Raw genomic sequence first — 17,227 nt, 5'->3', positions numbered from 1 at the left:
CGATCCTTGGCTTCTCCACAGTGCAGAACTAGTACATCTCTTTGGAGGAGCAGGAGGCAATGACTGTAATGTTTCGTTATCGGGGCTAGTGGTTGTCATGGTTGTTACTATGTATGATTGGATATTTCACTCTTTTAATATAACAGAGCCAACATGTTTCACTCATATATTGTTATTGTAGTTCGGCTATGTTGGTTATTCTAATGATGTATCTAGTTGTAATTTACACATGTATGTATGGACTATTCCGTATGTGTTTATATGAATGTTATCAAAGCATGTTGTTGGTATAACCCATCACTTTGGATCATCAGTTATCCTTCTTTCCATCTCGTGATGTCTTTCTGCTTGTGTGTTCCCTTTCAAGCTGCGTGCTATCACAGGTTTCTAAGGGGTGCACTCCTCCCCGCAACGTGTGTTAGAGCCTTTCTTGCACCCTCCCTGACTTGCTGCAAGGTCACACCTTTGCTACCAACAAGGACATCTTACTTACCTCTGCACGCAACCACAGTCAAAGCGATACCGTACTACCCACTACTGAGACTCCTACTCCAAACAGTTTGAGGTCTAGTTGGGACTTCTTACCTAGGAGATCCCCTGACATGTTGGTGGGTCCAACACCATAAACATATGGTATAAAACATATTAAATAAATTTACTACTAAAACCAATTTTCTGTTTAGTATCGTGTGCATGGGAAATAAATGTACGGGAGAAACAAAAATAAAAGTGTGCATTCAGGGGAAGTTAGATCAACAACATGATTCGCAGAGACTAGAGTTCAATTTCATAATCATAAGGTTCACTTTCTAGGTGTGGAGAAAAACCAAATTTCCATTTATAACGCATATAAATTGGAAGGTCTATGTTGTGGAAGACCTTATGCTCTCTCTCTATCTCTCTCACATATATATTGAAGAAATAACTCTTATTCTTAATCTATTTTCATACTATAACTTCTAAACTTTAAAATTATCCTATATTCGTTTAACATAAATGAAGGGATGCTATCTTCATAATTGAAGAATAGAAAACAATTAAAAACATTTGCATTACATGTGGTTATTGACATGAGATGATGTGGTCCCACTATAACTTTTAACCTTTAAAATTATCCTATACTCTTGTAACAAAATTGAAAGTATGTTATCTTCATAATTGAAGAACAGAAAACCATTAAAAACATTTACATTACTTGCTGTTGTTGATATGATATGGTGTGCCTTGGAATGCTGTTGGGACAAGAACAACCACTAGCTTGTCTTCTCATCTCTTGTTTTCTTCTTTTTTTGTCGTTCAAAATGGCTTTCATTAGATTTTCAGAATAACATAGCATACAAAAAGGATCTCAAAACCCCCGCTCTCGCATTCTGACCAGACTTTTTGAGATAGGGGCCTGGAAAATACCAAGGAAGACAATTTTCATACAATATTTATGGAGGGCGTTGTGGCCTTAGCATGCTAAGAGCAACAAAAAAAGAGACATGAACTGAAAATAACATATCAAGGAGGGGGATGGGGTGGCATTACAGGGAGAGATGCAAAGTAACCAACATGATCATGAATATGGAAGTCAATGTGTTCCATCCATGATTCCAAGCTGCAAAGGTGGTCATTTGTGTGGCAATGACTATGCCGGAGATTGTCAAAATGCCCCATAATTGCATTTTGACTATATTGGATATCAGTAAGATAGACCACTATCTCATTACGATCTACATACCTGTGGCCCTTGAGAAGGACAATGTAAAGTTGCATGTGTCATAGCTGCTCTTCAAAGGATTCCACGGAAGCGGGGGCCATAAGGTTGCCTGGAAAACTATCTAGACAGATAGCCTCAATGTCCTCTCTTCCCTCGTTGGCAGAGTTGGGAGAGGATGAATTGTGACTTGGCTTGGGACACCCAACCTAGGCATGTTGGCCCCTCCCTTGGCAAGGATGACCTCGCTAGCGAGGCATGTTGAAAGTGACATAGGTTGATGACTAGCTATAGGGAGAGTCCACAGAGAATCCTTTGTTTAACCTGCAAAAAACACAACATTTCCCAATACCACAAAATTGTTGCCTCGAATGGATATGAACCACCAAATAAACACCACAACTAGAGGGGAAAGACAGTAAAGAATTCACCTAGATGGTTCATTGAAGCAAATAAGCTCCCGTATACAACCCCGAAGCTTGATGCAAACACAAAATGTGACCCCAATTACAAAAGAGGAGAATATTGTTGACTTCGGAATAGAGAGGAGACCCAAGCCAAGAACACAATTTAACAGAGATCGGAATGATACCCACGCACCTGCGAAGACCAGAAAGAGCCCTTGCAGATGGGAGTGGAACCAGAAGTTGTCGTAGGTGCGAAGAGGTCATATAGGCAACGAAGGTGTGAAAACCATACCAAACCGCAACCATCCGGGTGCTTGGATCCCAAGGGCAGACCGGGAGACATATCCCAACCCACACCAGAAAACTGCAATTTTCGTCTGCACTCTTTACCGAAGGCCGAAACCCCAGTGAGGTGCCATAGACTCAAACACGAACACCTTCACTCTTCGTCCAACCAAATTCATTGCCGAGACTGCCAAACTGAAGCGGACCGGTTGCTAAGCTCTAAATTTAACCACAAATTGTGTGAGAGAGATCATCACACAAAGGGAATGAATGCAGACACAACACATGAGGGGTAGTTAGTACTCGCATGGAGGAGAAGCAGGCCTTGATGGCCACACACGAGACATCTGTACTTCTATGTGATCACCCCATTGGGGGTATTCTCATCTCTAGTTAAATACATAAGTAAAATAATTTACAAATATCATCAATGAATTTTATTTTGGTGGGGTAGGGGATGAAGTTTTAATTTTAGATTTGAATTTCATTTTGTAACCTAACATTAGGAATAAGATTTTAATTTATTTTGTAACCTACCTAATTTTAAAATAAATAAACAAATATTGAAATGATTGGAAAAGGATAAAAAAAGGACTAGGAATATGATTTGAATGAATCTTATTTGGTATCTTATGTAATTTAAAAATAAATATAAATATATAGGAGTAGTCTAACCAGGGGGAGGAATTGCCCAAGAATGCCCTCCGGCTGGAAAAACTTCTGACTTCGGCCACCGACAAATGTAATGTCAAAATTTTGTGTCAGGTGTGGCAAATAGGGTCCGCATGTCAGGATCAAGGATTCATCTTAGATTCGATGTGATTTTAGTCTCCATCCGCTGGTTGCTCGTTAATGGAGGGCAACAACTTGTTATAGGGCATTTAATAGTAGCAGTAGCGTGTGATGTAACCTGTGGTAAACTCATTGTTGTCGAAACATGAGCTTGAACCCTACCATTCATATTCTAACCTGGTTTGAAATTTGAAAATGAATTCGCGACATTCTTATTGTAAGTTGATTTGAAATTTGAAATTGTCCCCATAATGAAGGCCCAAGCCCTCCGCCGCAACTCCATCAGGTTATACATGTCTAGTAAGAAAATGATGTAGATCATGTTAGTTCCCTGTATCTGGTCATGGCCATGAATAGGCCACGAGCGGTTCTCACAGAAACCGTCTCGCGAGATTCCTTTTCTTTTTGGGAGCTCTTGAAGTGGTCCATAACTTCCCTTAAGTTCTCTACCACGTTCATAGGGCAGTTGGAACGTTCCCCATGATTAACTGAAGCTGTGGAACACTTGACACGTAGCCACCGATCGCTTGATGGAAGCTTGGCTATAAATGTTTTGGTTTGGTCCCCAAACTCACCACTCAATTCCCTTTAGTCTTACACCATCAAAACAGAGTGAGTAGAGTTTTGGAAGTGCCAAAATGAGAGAGAGAAATAGTGACAGAGTGTGAGCAAGTATCAATGGCCAGATGTACGATTTATTGGGCATTAAAGTTTTCTATTCTTTTTAAGATTTTATTCCGCATTATAGAATCGTTATTATGCTAACCTTTGGTATCAGAGCCCATTTTATCTTTGCCTCGGTGTTTATAAACATGCTCTGTTTGGTCTGCCTTGGTGTTTATGAACGACTTTTTGTCTTTGTTTGTCTTCGTGTTATTATGCTCTGTTTCATTAAGTTTTGAATTAGAAATCATGTAGAAACTATTTTCGGAGGTTTTATGCGTGTGGCCCAGATGGCCCAACCCTCTTTCTTTCCTTACATAAAAATTGAAGAGGTATTTCGTAGGGACTCGAACCAGCCCCCTAGATTAGGTTATGAAGGCATGCATTGAGCCATCGGTTTGGCTCAATGCCATATTTTTGAGAATTTTCTGAATTAAGGCATTTATTTGGAAATATGTTTAATTTTTGCTCAATTTTTATGCTTATAATATTTATTTGGGCTAATTATATGCAATTTGGATAATTGTTGTGCAAATTTATTAACTATGCTCATATTTAATTTGCATGAATTGATTATTTCTGCTCTAATTAATATACGCTATTTTGGATGAGTATACGAGACCCATTGTTGAATGTTATGCATGAATATTATAATTTTATTTATGTAATTTATAATTATTCTCATATCAAGTTAATTTTTATGCATAAAAGAAATAATGTCTAGTGATCCATATAATTTTTAATTGATTAGAGAATAGCCACAACATCTCTAATTAAATAATATTATATATTATGATTGATTAGGATCACATAAAGAATATTTAGACATTAATTGTAATTAATTATACTTAATATAATAAATTTTATCCCACATGAATTTTTATTATATTTATATAATTAATTAGGATAAAATATCAAATTATTCATAACTTACCCACAGGAATTATGAATTAATAGTTTTATCATAAAGTTTAATCTAAGATAGAATTTATATCAAATTATAATCATAATATACCCTTTAGAATTATGAATTAAGTGAATAATTTGATAAATTCTATCATAAAGAATAATTGAATCTGCTTGAATTAAAAATTTAGCCCACAGACAATTTTTATGTCATTAGATTCAATTTTAAGCATGATTTACATTGGTAAGGCATGAAATTTTATTTAGGCCTCAATTTTAACATAAGCATGTGATCTTTAATTTTATGCATTTGTACAACCTGCAAATTTCTCTGAAATTTGTTGTGATATCCCTGAACTTAAGGGAGATAACTATAAGCTCTGGAAGGAGAGAGTTCTCCTTCATTTAGGGTGGATGAACATAGACTATGCTATTAGGAAAGATGAACCACTGCCACTCATTGATACCAACACTGCAACGGACATCACACTTTATGAACGATGGGAGTGATCTAATCGCCTAAGCACGATGTTCATTAAGACTAAATTTTTCTGCTGGTATTCGTGGTTCCGTTGATCAGCATGAAAAGGTCTTAGACTTGCTGAAAGCCATTGATGATCAATTTGTCACTTCAGACAAGGCACTAAAAAGCACCCTAATCATGAAGTTCTCATCCCTAAGGCTCACCAGTGTGAAAGGTGTGCGCGAGCACATCATTCAAATGAGGGACACTGTGGCTCAATTGAAGAAACTTGAGGTTGAAATATCGGAGTCCTTCCTGGTGCACTACATCCTGAACACCCTTCCGCACCAATACGGACCCTTCAAAATCTCATACAACACACATAAGATAAATTGTAAATTAATGAACTCATGACCATGTGTGTTCAAGAGGAAGGGAGACTTGTGATGGAACTAGGAGAAAGTGCAATGCTGGAAATGCGTGGAAAGGGAAAATCTCAAGCCAATTAGAAAGGGAAAGGTAAATTACCTCCCCAAGTTGATATCAAGAAGGATTCCAAGTGTTTCTTCTGTAAAAAGAAGGGACACATAAGAAGGAATGTGCCAAATTTCAGAATTTGCTTGCGGACAAAGGTAATCCAACCTCAGTTGTTTGTTATGAATCTAATATGGTTTATGTCAATATTAACACCTGGTGGATTGATTCTAGATCAACAATCCACATTTCGAATTCCTTGCAGGGTTTGCAAAACCTAAGGAAGCCAGTGGGAAGTGAGAAAAGCATCTTATCAAGAAACATGATGGGCTCGCATGTGGAAGCTATAGGAACATGCTATTTAAATTTAAGTAGTGGCTTTGTTTTAGAATTAGAAAAGACATTTTATGTTCCAAGTTTTTCTAGAAATTTGATTTCAGTTTCAAGGCTTGTACCTTTTGGATATTCCTTTAACTTTTCAGAAACATCTTTCAGTTTATTTTATAAATCTAATTGTGTTGGGAATGGTACTTTGTCTGATGGTCTTTACTGCATTAATTTACAAAACAATGTCACTTATGATTCAATGCATGTTCACAATGGCACTAAAAGATGTGTTATTGATGAGAATTCCTCTAAATTATGGCATCGGAGATTAAGTCATATCTCCATAGAAAGAATTAAAATATTAGTAAATGAAGGGGTACTTAATACTCTGGATTTGACTGATTTTGAGACTTGTGTGGACAGCATAAAGGGAAAGCAGACCAACAAGTCAAAAAAAGGTGCCAATAGGAGTTCGGCCATATTAGAGATCATACATATTGATATATGTAGTCCAGACATGGACTCACATGGTCAGAGATACTTCATCTCTTTTATAGATGATTACTCACGATATATGTATCGCTACATGCTTCATAATAAGAACAAAGCATTAGATGCCTTTAAGATCTTTAAGGCTGAAGTAGAGAAACAATGCGACAAGTGGATAATATTATGGTAGATACACAGAGGATGAACAAGAACCTGGGCCATTCGCAAAATTTCTTCAAGAGCATGGGATTGTTGCCCAATACACCATGCCTGGTTCACTTGACCAGAATGGTGTAGCAGAAAGAAGAAACCAAAAATTATTGGACATGGTGCGGAGTATGATTAGCAGCTCCAATATTCCTAAATCCTTGTGGGCTGAAGCACTTAAGACGAAAATGTATATATTAAATCGAGTTCCAACCAAGGCTATTCATAAAATGCCATTTGAATTATGGAAAGGTTGGAAATCGAATTTGCGACATATGAGTGTTTGGGGATGCTCGTCTGAAGTGAAAATTTATAATCCACAAGAGAAGAAGATGGACCCAAGGATAATTAGTGGGTTTTTCATTAGATATGCTGAAAGGTCTAAAGGTTACAGATTTAATTGTCCATCTCACAGCACTAGGATTGTGGAATCAAGAAATGCAAAGTTTCTTGAAAATGACTTGATCAGTGGGAGCGATCAAACCAGGAACATAGTTTCTGAAAAGGATCATTCAAAATCTCAACCTTCAACCTCAAGTTATAGATTGGTTATTGTTCACAACACCCCTCAAGTAGAAACTGGTGTTGAACAACCAATCGTTGAATTTCCACAAGTTGCTGACAACATTCCAGTAGATCAGGTAGTTCAAGAGTTGCCAAGAACTTTTGAACAACGAGTTGAACCACATATTTCTCAGGAAGATGATGGTACAACATTAAGAAGATCTATTAGACCAAAGAGATCAGCAATTCTTGATGATTATGTTGTGTATCTGCAAGAATCTAACTACAACATTAGGGCCGAAAATGATCTCGAGTCCTTTTCACAAGCCATGTGTTACAAAGAATGAGAATTATGGTACGATGCCATGAAGGAAGAGATGAATTCTATAAAGAGTAACAGAGTCTGGGATGTTTTTGAGTTGCCTAATGGTGCAAAAACCATTGGATTTAAATGGGTCTTTAAGACAAAGAAAGACTCATTGGGCAACATTGAGAGATACAAGGCAAGACTCGCTGCTAAGGGATTCACTTAGAAAGAAGGAATCAATTACACATATACTTTCTCTCTTGTATCTTAGAAAGATTCCTTACACGTTATTTTGACATTAGTAGCCCATTTTGACTTGGAGTTGCAACAGATGGATGTGAAAACGACATTTCTCAATGGAGATCTAGTGGAGGAGGTTTACATGAAACAACCTGAAGGATTCCCCTTTAGTGATGGTGAGCAATTGGTTTGCAAGTTCAAGAAATCCTTATACGGTTTAAAACAAGCATCCTACCAATGGTATTTGAAATTCCATAATGTAATTCCTTCATTCGGTTTTGTAGAAAACATTATGGATCAATGTATATATAGAAAGTCAGTGGGAGTAAAATCTGTTTTCTTGTTTTATATGTGGATGACATTTTTCTAGCAACCAATGATAAGGGTTTGCTGCATGAGGTGAAACAATTCCTCTCTAAAAATTTCAATATGAAGGATATGGGTGAGGAATCTTATGTCATTGGCATTAAGATTCATAGAGAAAGTTTTTGAGGCATCTTGGGTCTGTCTCAGGAAACCTATATTAATAAAGTTTTAGAGAGATTTTGAATGAAGGATTGTTCACCAAGTGTAGCTCCCATTGTGATGGGTGACAGGTTCAATTTGGACCATTGCTCGAAGAATGACTTTGAAAGGGAACAAATGAAGAACATTCCATATGCTTCTGCTGTCAGAAGTCTAATGTATGCTCAGGTCTGCACAAGACCTCACATTGGATTTGTTGTGGGAATGTTGGGATGATATCAGAGTGATCCAGGTTTAGACCACTGGAGAGCTGCAAAGAAAGTAATGGGGTACCTTCAAGGAACCAAAGACTACATGATTATGTATAGACGGACAGACAACTTGGAAGTAATTGGCTACTCAGATTCTGACTTTGCTGGATGTGTTGAATCTCGCAAATCAACATCAGGATACATCTTTATGATGGCCAGTGGAGCTGTATCATGGAGGAGTGCGTCTCCTGTTTTGAGGCTACTTTACATGGTGTATGGCTTAAGAGTTTCATTTGTGGGCTTAGAATTATGGATTCTATCTCTAAGCCATTGAGAATGTATTTTGACAATTCAGCTGTTGTTTTTATGGCTAAAAACAACAAAAGTAGGAGTCGAAGTAAACACATCGACATTAAGTATTTAGCTATAAGGGAATGTGTTAAAGAAAAGAAAGTGTTCATTGAGCACGTCAGCACTGAGTTGATGATCATTGATCCTTTGACTAAGGGCATGCCACCATTGAAATTCAAGGATCATGTAGTGAATATGGGACTTGGTTCCATTATGTAGTTTCTCATTGTATGGACAATGTTATGAAATTCTTAATTACTGTGATTTTTTTCTCATATTTATGTGCACGTTAATTTGATTTGAGAAAATTCATCTGTGTAGGACCAAGAATAAACATAGGGTTTATTCATTAAGAAATTATTGCCACATAAATTATAATAGAAATAAATACATAGTAATACATGGAAGATAATATTCGTCATTAGAGGACTTATCGCCATGATTCATGTATTTATTACTTAATACAGATTATCGATGGGTTTTAAGATGAAATGTTAGATTAGAAGTATGGACCAAGTGGGAGAATTTTAGTTCCCTGTATCTGGTCGTGGCCATGAACAGACCACGACTGGTTCTCACGAAAACCATCTCGTGGGATTCGTTTTCTTGTTGGGAGCTCTTGAAGTGGTCCATAACTTCCCTTAAGTTCTCTACCACGTTCATAGGGCAATTGGAACGTTCCCCATGATCAACTGAAGCTTTGGAACACTTGACACGTAGCCACCGATCGCTTGATGGAAGCTTGGCTATAAATACTTCGGTTTGGTCCCCAAACTCACCACTCAATTCCCTTCAGTCTTACACCATCAAAATAGAGTGAGTAGAGTTTTGGAAGTGCCGAAACGAGAGAGAGAAACAATGACAAAGTGTGAGCAAGTATCAATGGCCGGAGGTATGATTTCTTGGGCATTAAATTTTTCGATTTTTTTTAAGTGTTTATTCCGCATTATAGAATCGTTACTATGCTAACAGATCAACCTAGAAAATTCCATCATGGAGGAACTGAACTGAGAAAGAGAGTCGACGCTGACAAGCATGACAAATCAGTAAAGGATCTGGTGGTTCTCTTGTATGAAGCAGCTATGGTTACCTCGTGATCCAAGGTGGAGGAGCCAAACACAACAGTTTCCAGAATTCAAAGGATGCTCAAACTTGGCCTAAGCATCGAGGACGAATCCAACAAACATCACAGGCTACTACTAATCGGCTCCATGAGATATATATCTAACCTGAATCAGATTCAGTTCAAGGATCGATGTCAACATCAAGATTTCAGAGATCAATTCTTGAGCTGCAAACTTTTATTAACTTTGTATACTGAAAAATGTTTGTAATTCAAAACTCTCTTTGAAATGCTTGATAAGATTGTATCAAAATGATTGTGGGCTACTTGGGAAATATTAAATTATGTCGAAATCATTAGCACGCATTATTAACTAGCATCGAATGACTTTTTGAGTTTGAGCTGTAATCAAGGTGTAAACGAATTAAGAAATTTGAGTTGTGTAAATTGGCAATTTTACTATCAGGTAACACATTTTAAATGTAGAGGCTTCATATTAGGTTTGAATTATAACCAGTGTGTCACAGATGGTGTTGGAATCACCTAATTTCTCAAGGCTTTGGGTGAAATAGCGAAAGGCGCAACCAGCCCAGAGAGAATCCAATGGCGAATCACCCCGGGGTCCATGAATATTATGATTTTGGGGAAAAATATCGTGAATCAATGTTGCAAGTGCCTATAGCACATGAGGAAATGAGATCAAAATCATTTTATTTTGGTTCAAAGGAAATTGCAGCTTTAAGAAGCTAGGTAGAAGGCGTGAAGCATCCCACCCCATTCAAACCAATATCGACCTGCGTGTGGTGATCTAGAGAAAAGGCTTTTGATATCCTTGGCAACCACGTTTCCACAATTGTATTTTCCTACAACAAATGCTCTCAAATTTGGCCACCTCTTCCAAGGGGTACTATGGAAATGTGGTAGCAACCACTTACATTAGGTCAAAATCTAGGGATCTCACTCATCAACCATTGTCCTTCGCCGTGGAATTGTTCAACGAAGGGTGATAGAAGAATACCTGCGATCTTTGATTGATCTGGCAGAGCTAAATGGGCGTCCACAATGTTGTGTGTGGAGCATGATTATTCAGAGGTCTTTGTTTCAGCCGGATGTATACCCCAGGAAGTTTGTACACCCCTCCACGCGGGGGGGTGCGGGGGGACTTGTCCCCCCCGCGGGGGTCCGTGGGGGCCGATCCCCCCCGGCTGGGGGGTCCAGGGGCCACCGGTCCCCCGGCGGGGACTCGGGGGTAGCGCCCCCAAAGCTAAAAACAAATGTAAAATTGCCTTGTAGAAGTATAGTAATTTCTAGTCAATCTGGGCCGTTCATTAGGAAGATGATCTTACGGTAGAACTTATGTTTAGTTTAGGGTTTTTTGCCCTAGAAGGCAACCCCTCTCTTTGTATGAGGGCATTGTATTGGAGGCTGAGATATAGATGTGTATTTTGTGAGCGAGAAATAGAGAGGTGAGACTGTGAGAGAAAACAGAGGATATTACAACGAATTTACTGTAGGTTGTGTCTTTTCATTTTGCTGGATAATAGAAAGGAAGGACTGGCTATTCGGGGTGGACGTAGCCCAAACTAGGTGAACCACGTATATCTGTGTCTCTCTTCTTTTGTGCATTTTCTGTGTTTATATTTCTGCAATATTTTATGTGTTCCATTGCTACGTAATATATAATTTTCTAACACACAAGATAAATTCATTGGTGTTTGTTGCATTTCAGGCGTTTCCAAGATTATGGTGGATTTGAAAGAAGTAGATTTTGGAGTGGGAAGGCAGTGTATGCTTGTCCTATTTATCTGGAATCGCTAAATGTTTCATTTTTATTAAGACCTTCTGTGAATGTCTTTGAAGGATTCCTTGTTCCCGTTTCTTTGTCGTCGACTGTTATGCAAATATTTGAGCAAGAAATAAATAATGCTACCAATGGCTGCCTGCAGCCTCATTGCCGTTTGAATGTGGGATGGAAACTGAATCAAAGGCTTTTTAACATTCATAATCAAATTAATATGTTGGGGTTGAATGCATTCATGCTATGTGTTAAGGTTGAATAAAGAAATAGGCAAGACTTCTATCTCTTTAAGCAAGTTGTTTTAAGGGCATCGTTGGAGTGTTTCTTTATTTCTCTTCCAACCTAATATCCATAGACATTAAGATCTGTGAAATGTAACCACTCTTGTGTGCCCAATATATTATTGCTCCTCAATATAATATTATAACTTAGATATAAATTTTCCAATAAATTTATAATTATAAGAAAAAAAAATATATATATATATATATATATATATATAAATTTGTAAATTAGATCATAGATATTATAATTTATTTATATTTATTAAATATATTTTAATCAATTTTAATTAATTAAAAAATATCTTTTTTCGGGTTTTATATAGGCTTTTACCATTTAAAAAATAAAAAAATCAAAAAATACATTTACTCAAAAAAACATATATTTAAAAAAAAATCGTAATATATATATAATTTTGTATTTTCCATTTAATTGTGATATTGTTTCTATTTCTTTGTGGTGGACTTTTATGCAAATATTTGAGCAAGAAATAAATAATGTAATCAATGGATGCTTGCAGCCTCAGTGATGTTTGAACTTGGTGTGGAGACCTAATTGAAGGCTTCTTAACAGTCATAATTAAATTAGTTATGCTGGGGTTGAATGCGTTCATGCTCTGTGTTAAGGTTGAACGAAGAAATAGTCGGGATTTTTGTCTCTTTCAACCAGTGGTTTTAAGCGCTTGGTCAGAGTGTTTCCCTCTCTCTTCCATCGTAGTAACCCTAGACATTAAAATCTTTGAAATGAATCTACTCTCATGTGCCCAATGTATTAATGGATGGTGACATTTAGATGTTAATTTTTTTTAATAGGTTTATTTTATTTCAATAAATTTTTAAATATTTTAAATTTATAATATTTTATTATTGGAATATATTTTCTTAAAAAAATTAAAATTTATTATTTTAAAATCAAGTTTTATGGATAAGCTTTTCTAATTTTTTGTTATGAATATACTCTCATGTGCCCAATGTATTAATGGATGGTGACATTTAGATGTTAATTGTATTTAATAGGTTTATTTTATTTCAATAAATTTTTAAATATTTTAAATTTATAATATTTTATTATTGGAATATATTTTCTAAAAAAAATTGAAATTTATTATTTTAAAATAAAGTTTTATAAATAAGCTTTTCTAATTTTTTGTTACACTTTTAATATAATACTATAATTTAGATATAAATTTTCTGATAAGTTTATAATTATAAAAAATATATAAAATTTTATAATTGGGATTATTAATATTATATTTTATTTATATTTATTCATTCAATTTTTAATAAATTTTATTTGTATTTATTAATTTAATTTTTAATAAATTTTAATTAATTAAGGGAAAAAATTTCCATGTGTTATGAAGTGTCTGTAATTTAAAAGATACAAAATTCAAGAAATGTATTCACTTAAAAATATTTTGTTCTAAAAATTAAAAAATTATATATATATATATATATATATATATATATATATATATATATATATATATATATATTAGTTGATACTAGTTTAATGGTAATATTGTTTGTATTATTATTTATTTAAATGATTTTGTTTAATGCATTTATATATATATATATATAGAGGTTAGGAGGAATTTGAATCAATGATTAAGTAATTGATCATTGAAAAATATTTTGATAATATATTTATTTGTCATTAATTCAAAATTCATAAGTTATTTAAAGATAAGTTATTAATTACTAAAAATATTTATTATTATTTTTTTATGCAGTGGTGAGTACTAGATAATTTCATAGAAACGACTATCATTATTTTACCTAGGTAATTTAGTAGAAAGGGTTACCACTATTCCACTTGGTAGAATCAATATTTCATAAATGCCATAAGGGCCAACATGTCTCTTGAGACTTCCAACCCAAGCTACTTGGGACACAAATCATAAACCATAGTACTTGAACAAAATTCGCATGACTAAAACAATTAACATTATTGATGAGCAAAGATCTTATATTATTCATTGTAAATTACTATAATCACAGACATATTATAATTGCATCATGCTAAATGTATCGCTCTCACCTAGCATAGATAAAACACAAACACCATTCTAATAAACAATAACAATCGTTAGAACACAACCACCATTCCCATATTAAGCAATATATTTATTTCACTATATAATTATCTATAATAAATGGATAGAAAAAGGAAATAAAAAGGAAAAAATGTATACATGTATAATTAATTCCCCATTCATTTTATACTAAAGAGGTTAATATAAATATATAGGTGCAATTAAGCATTCTGAATACTGCGAGTCCACCATAAAGCAAAGAAAAACCACATTGGAACTGATCATAGCAATATACTACTCAGTTCCAAATACCAAAAAAAAAAATCCATGCCCTGTTTCCGGGCCTCCACATTAATGGAGAAAACGACCCTTACAATAGTTTATTTTTTCAAAAATAACAACTACCTATAAAACCATAATATAAAGTATGATATACAGTAATTTGCCCAAAAAATAACAGATGAGTTGATAAAAAGAAAAACATTAACCCTCAGGCCAGGATGTTCAAAAATTGTATGGTTGATGATCCAACACATGGATCCTTCCATCATCGATTTCAATTATGCACCATTCACCCAAAACCTATTGCAAACCTTCCTTAGAAATGTGGTATGCCTCTGAATTCCACTCCCCGTAAATGTGGAAAATGATTATTAAATCAAAACTCATTTTTAAATGAAAATTTTCTTCTAAGATTGGAATCAAAATATGATTTTGACATCTCTGTACTTCGTTAAACTAGTTTATAACATTTAAAGAGTCACCAAATATTTGAACTGATCCCAATACCAATTGATTAAGCCAACAGAATAAGTATTTGAAGGATTGAAGTTCTGCATAATTGTTTGTGCCCAAGACAAGGCCAACTGAAGCCTTGAAAATTATGTGTTCATTGACGTGAATAACCATCCTTGACCCACATTTGTTATGTGAATCAAAGGCACCATCAAAATATGCCCATGGTAAATTAGGCCTAATGTGTTCTTCTCTAATGTTCCTAGAGGTCTTTTTTGGAGAAGGCAGAAGGATTAAAGCAAAAATAGAAGCACATTCTTTTGCAATCAGAGAGGGTGATGATGGGAGGTCCTAAAAAGTGCCTTTGTTCCTAGCTAGCCATATACCCCAAGAGATGATCAAAGGGATATTTCTAATACTTTCATGAGTTACTGAGTTCCACCAATTTTTTGAGGCTTCCAAGATACTTTCCCCATTCCATGTTTGACTTATCCCCAACAATCTCAGCGTGGACTCCCAAACCTTATTGATGAAAGGACATTTAAAATATATGGTAGAATGATTCTTCTGAGTTTTTGCATAATATACACTAGGAAAGGCCATGCTTGTTTTGCTTCTATAGATTATCCCAAGTGGGCTCTTTGATTTTTAGGATACACCAAAAAAATAGTCTTGATTTCACCGGACTTTTGAACTTCCACAATAGTTTGCACCACCAATCTTGTACCCACCATGCCCTTCTCACCATTAAATAACTATATCCATAATTTGGGGAATATTGGCTTTTAGGAGTGTGAACCCATCGAAGCACATCTTGACTGTCCCTTATCCTAAAATTTGTGTGCTCCAATTCCCTTATATAATTCTTCCATTCATCTCCTTGTTGAGGATCTAAGTGTAGATACTTAGTTGTTTTCCATCCCTAATGCCAATTCATTGAGAGTTCCTCCCTTGCAATCTGGTTCAGAAATAGAACACCTTGGGCATGTAAGCAATCCATTATCTCCCTTGAGAGAGAAAATACCTCATTACACCCCACCCACGGATCGATTCCTATTTTGATATTTTCCCCATTTCCAACATTCTAAGCGAGTCCATCTTCCACAATGTTGAAAGAGTCCAATGTTGCCTTCCATATGACTGATGTGTTTAAGGATTTTTTATATGTCATGTGCATCCATTCATTTATGGGTACTAGGTCTATGCATTTTCTTTTCACCACAACCATCCACAGGTTTTCCATTGATAATAACTGCCACACTGATTTTGCTGCTAGAGAGATTGCAAAAGATGGGAGGTCCTTTATACCCCATCCTCCCAGAGACTTTGGAGGAGCAATTTTATCCCAAGCTACCCAAGGAAGTACTACTTCCTCCTTTGATCCAACCCATAGAAAGTGACCATAGAATTTCCTTATCTGAGTGATAATGCCTTTTGGATCCCATGTGAGAGCAATCCAATAGAATGAAGTAGCTAGAAAAACTGGTTTAATTAAAACGAGTCTACCAGACCGCGAAAGCCACTTAAAACTCTAGTGTTTTATATGATTTTAGTTTTTTTCCAAAAGCCAATTGCAATCATGTTTTCTATAGGTTTTAGGCTTGAGATGGAAACCAGATGGTTGAAGTTATCCTTCATGGGTTTTTATTTAAAGGGAAGTACCGAAATGATCTTGCTTACCTCATTCCCTGAGAAGCCTTCATAGACTATTGTGCATTTCTTAGCATTAATGCACATCCCAGTTGCTTTTAGAAACATATCAAGAGAAAGTTTCAACTATTTTATATCACCCCTAGTTCCATCACTAAACAAAAGTATGTCATCCACAAACAACATGTGTGTGATAAACATATTTATTTCTACTTCTATCCCTTTTAGCTCACCTCTTTGTTTAGCAGCCAAAATAAGTTGACTTAGGTCTTCTGTCGTCAGTAGAAAGAGGAGCAGAGATAGAGGGAAACCTGGTCTAAAGGGGTTGTAGAATAAAGGGGATGTTGCACCATTTATGATGACTGCAAAGCTAACGTTTGAGATCCATCCCATGACCCAATTGATGAATCTGATACTAAAACCCAGGTGATTCAGCAACAAGTGTAAGTATAACTAGATGATTCTATAATACGCCTTTGATATGCCAATTTTAAATATCAAGCCTTTTTCCCTTCTCCTCTTAATGGTATGCATTGACTCCTGAGCAACCCCAATAGCTTCATGAATCTGTATGCCATCGAGCCCAAATTGTTTCTTGGATATATTGCTTTAAAGAATTGGTTTTAGACAAACAACAATAATTTTAGCAATGACCTTTTAGATACAATTATAGAGGGAGATAGGCCTAAAATCCTCAAACGATGAGGGATCATCAATTTTATGGATTAGAGCCAGGAAGGTAGAGTTGAAGGGTTCATAAAGATAACCTCTGAGATGTGATTCCTCCACCACCCAAGTAAGCTCTTCCCTAATTAGATCAAAAAAATGTTG

Source organism: Pinus tabuliformis, chromosome 4_1, assembly GCF_031772625.1.
Source record: "Pinus tabuliformis cultivar Carrire ecotype Pingquan chromosome 4_1, CPIR1, whole genome shotgun sequence".
Taxonomy (NCBI): domain Eukaryota; kingdom Viridiplantae; phylum Streptophyta; class Pinopsida; order Pinales; family Pinaceae; genus Pinus; species Pinus tabuliformis.
Note: the sequence above shows the minus strand (reverse complement) of the source record.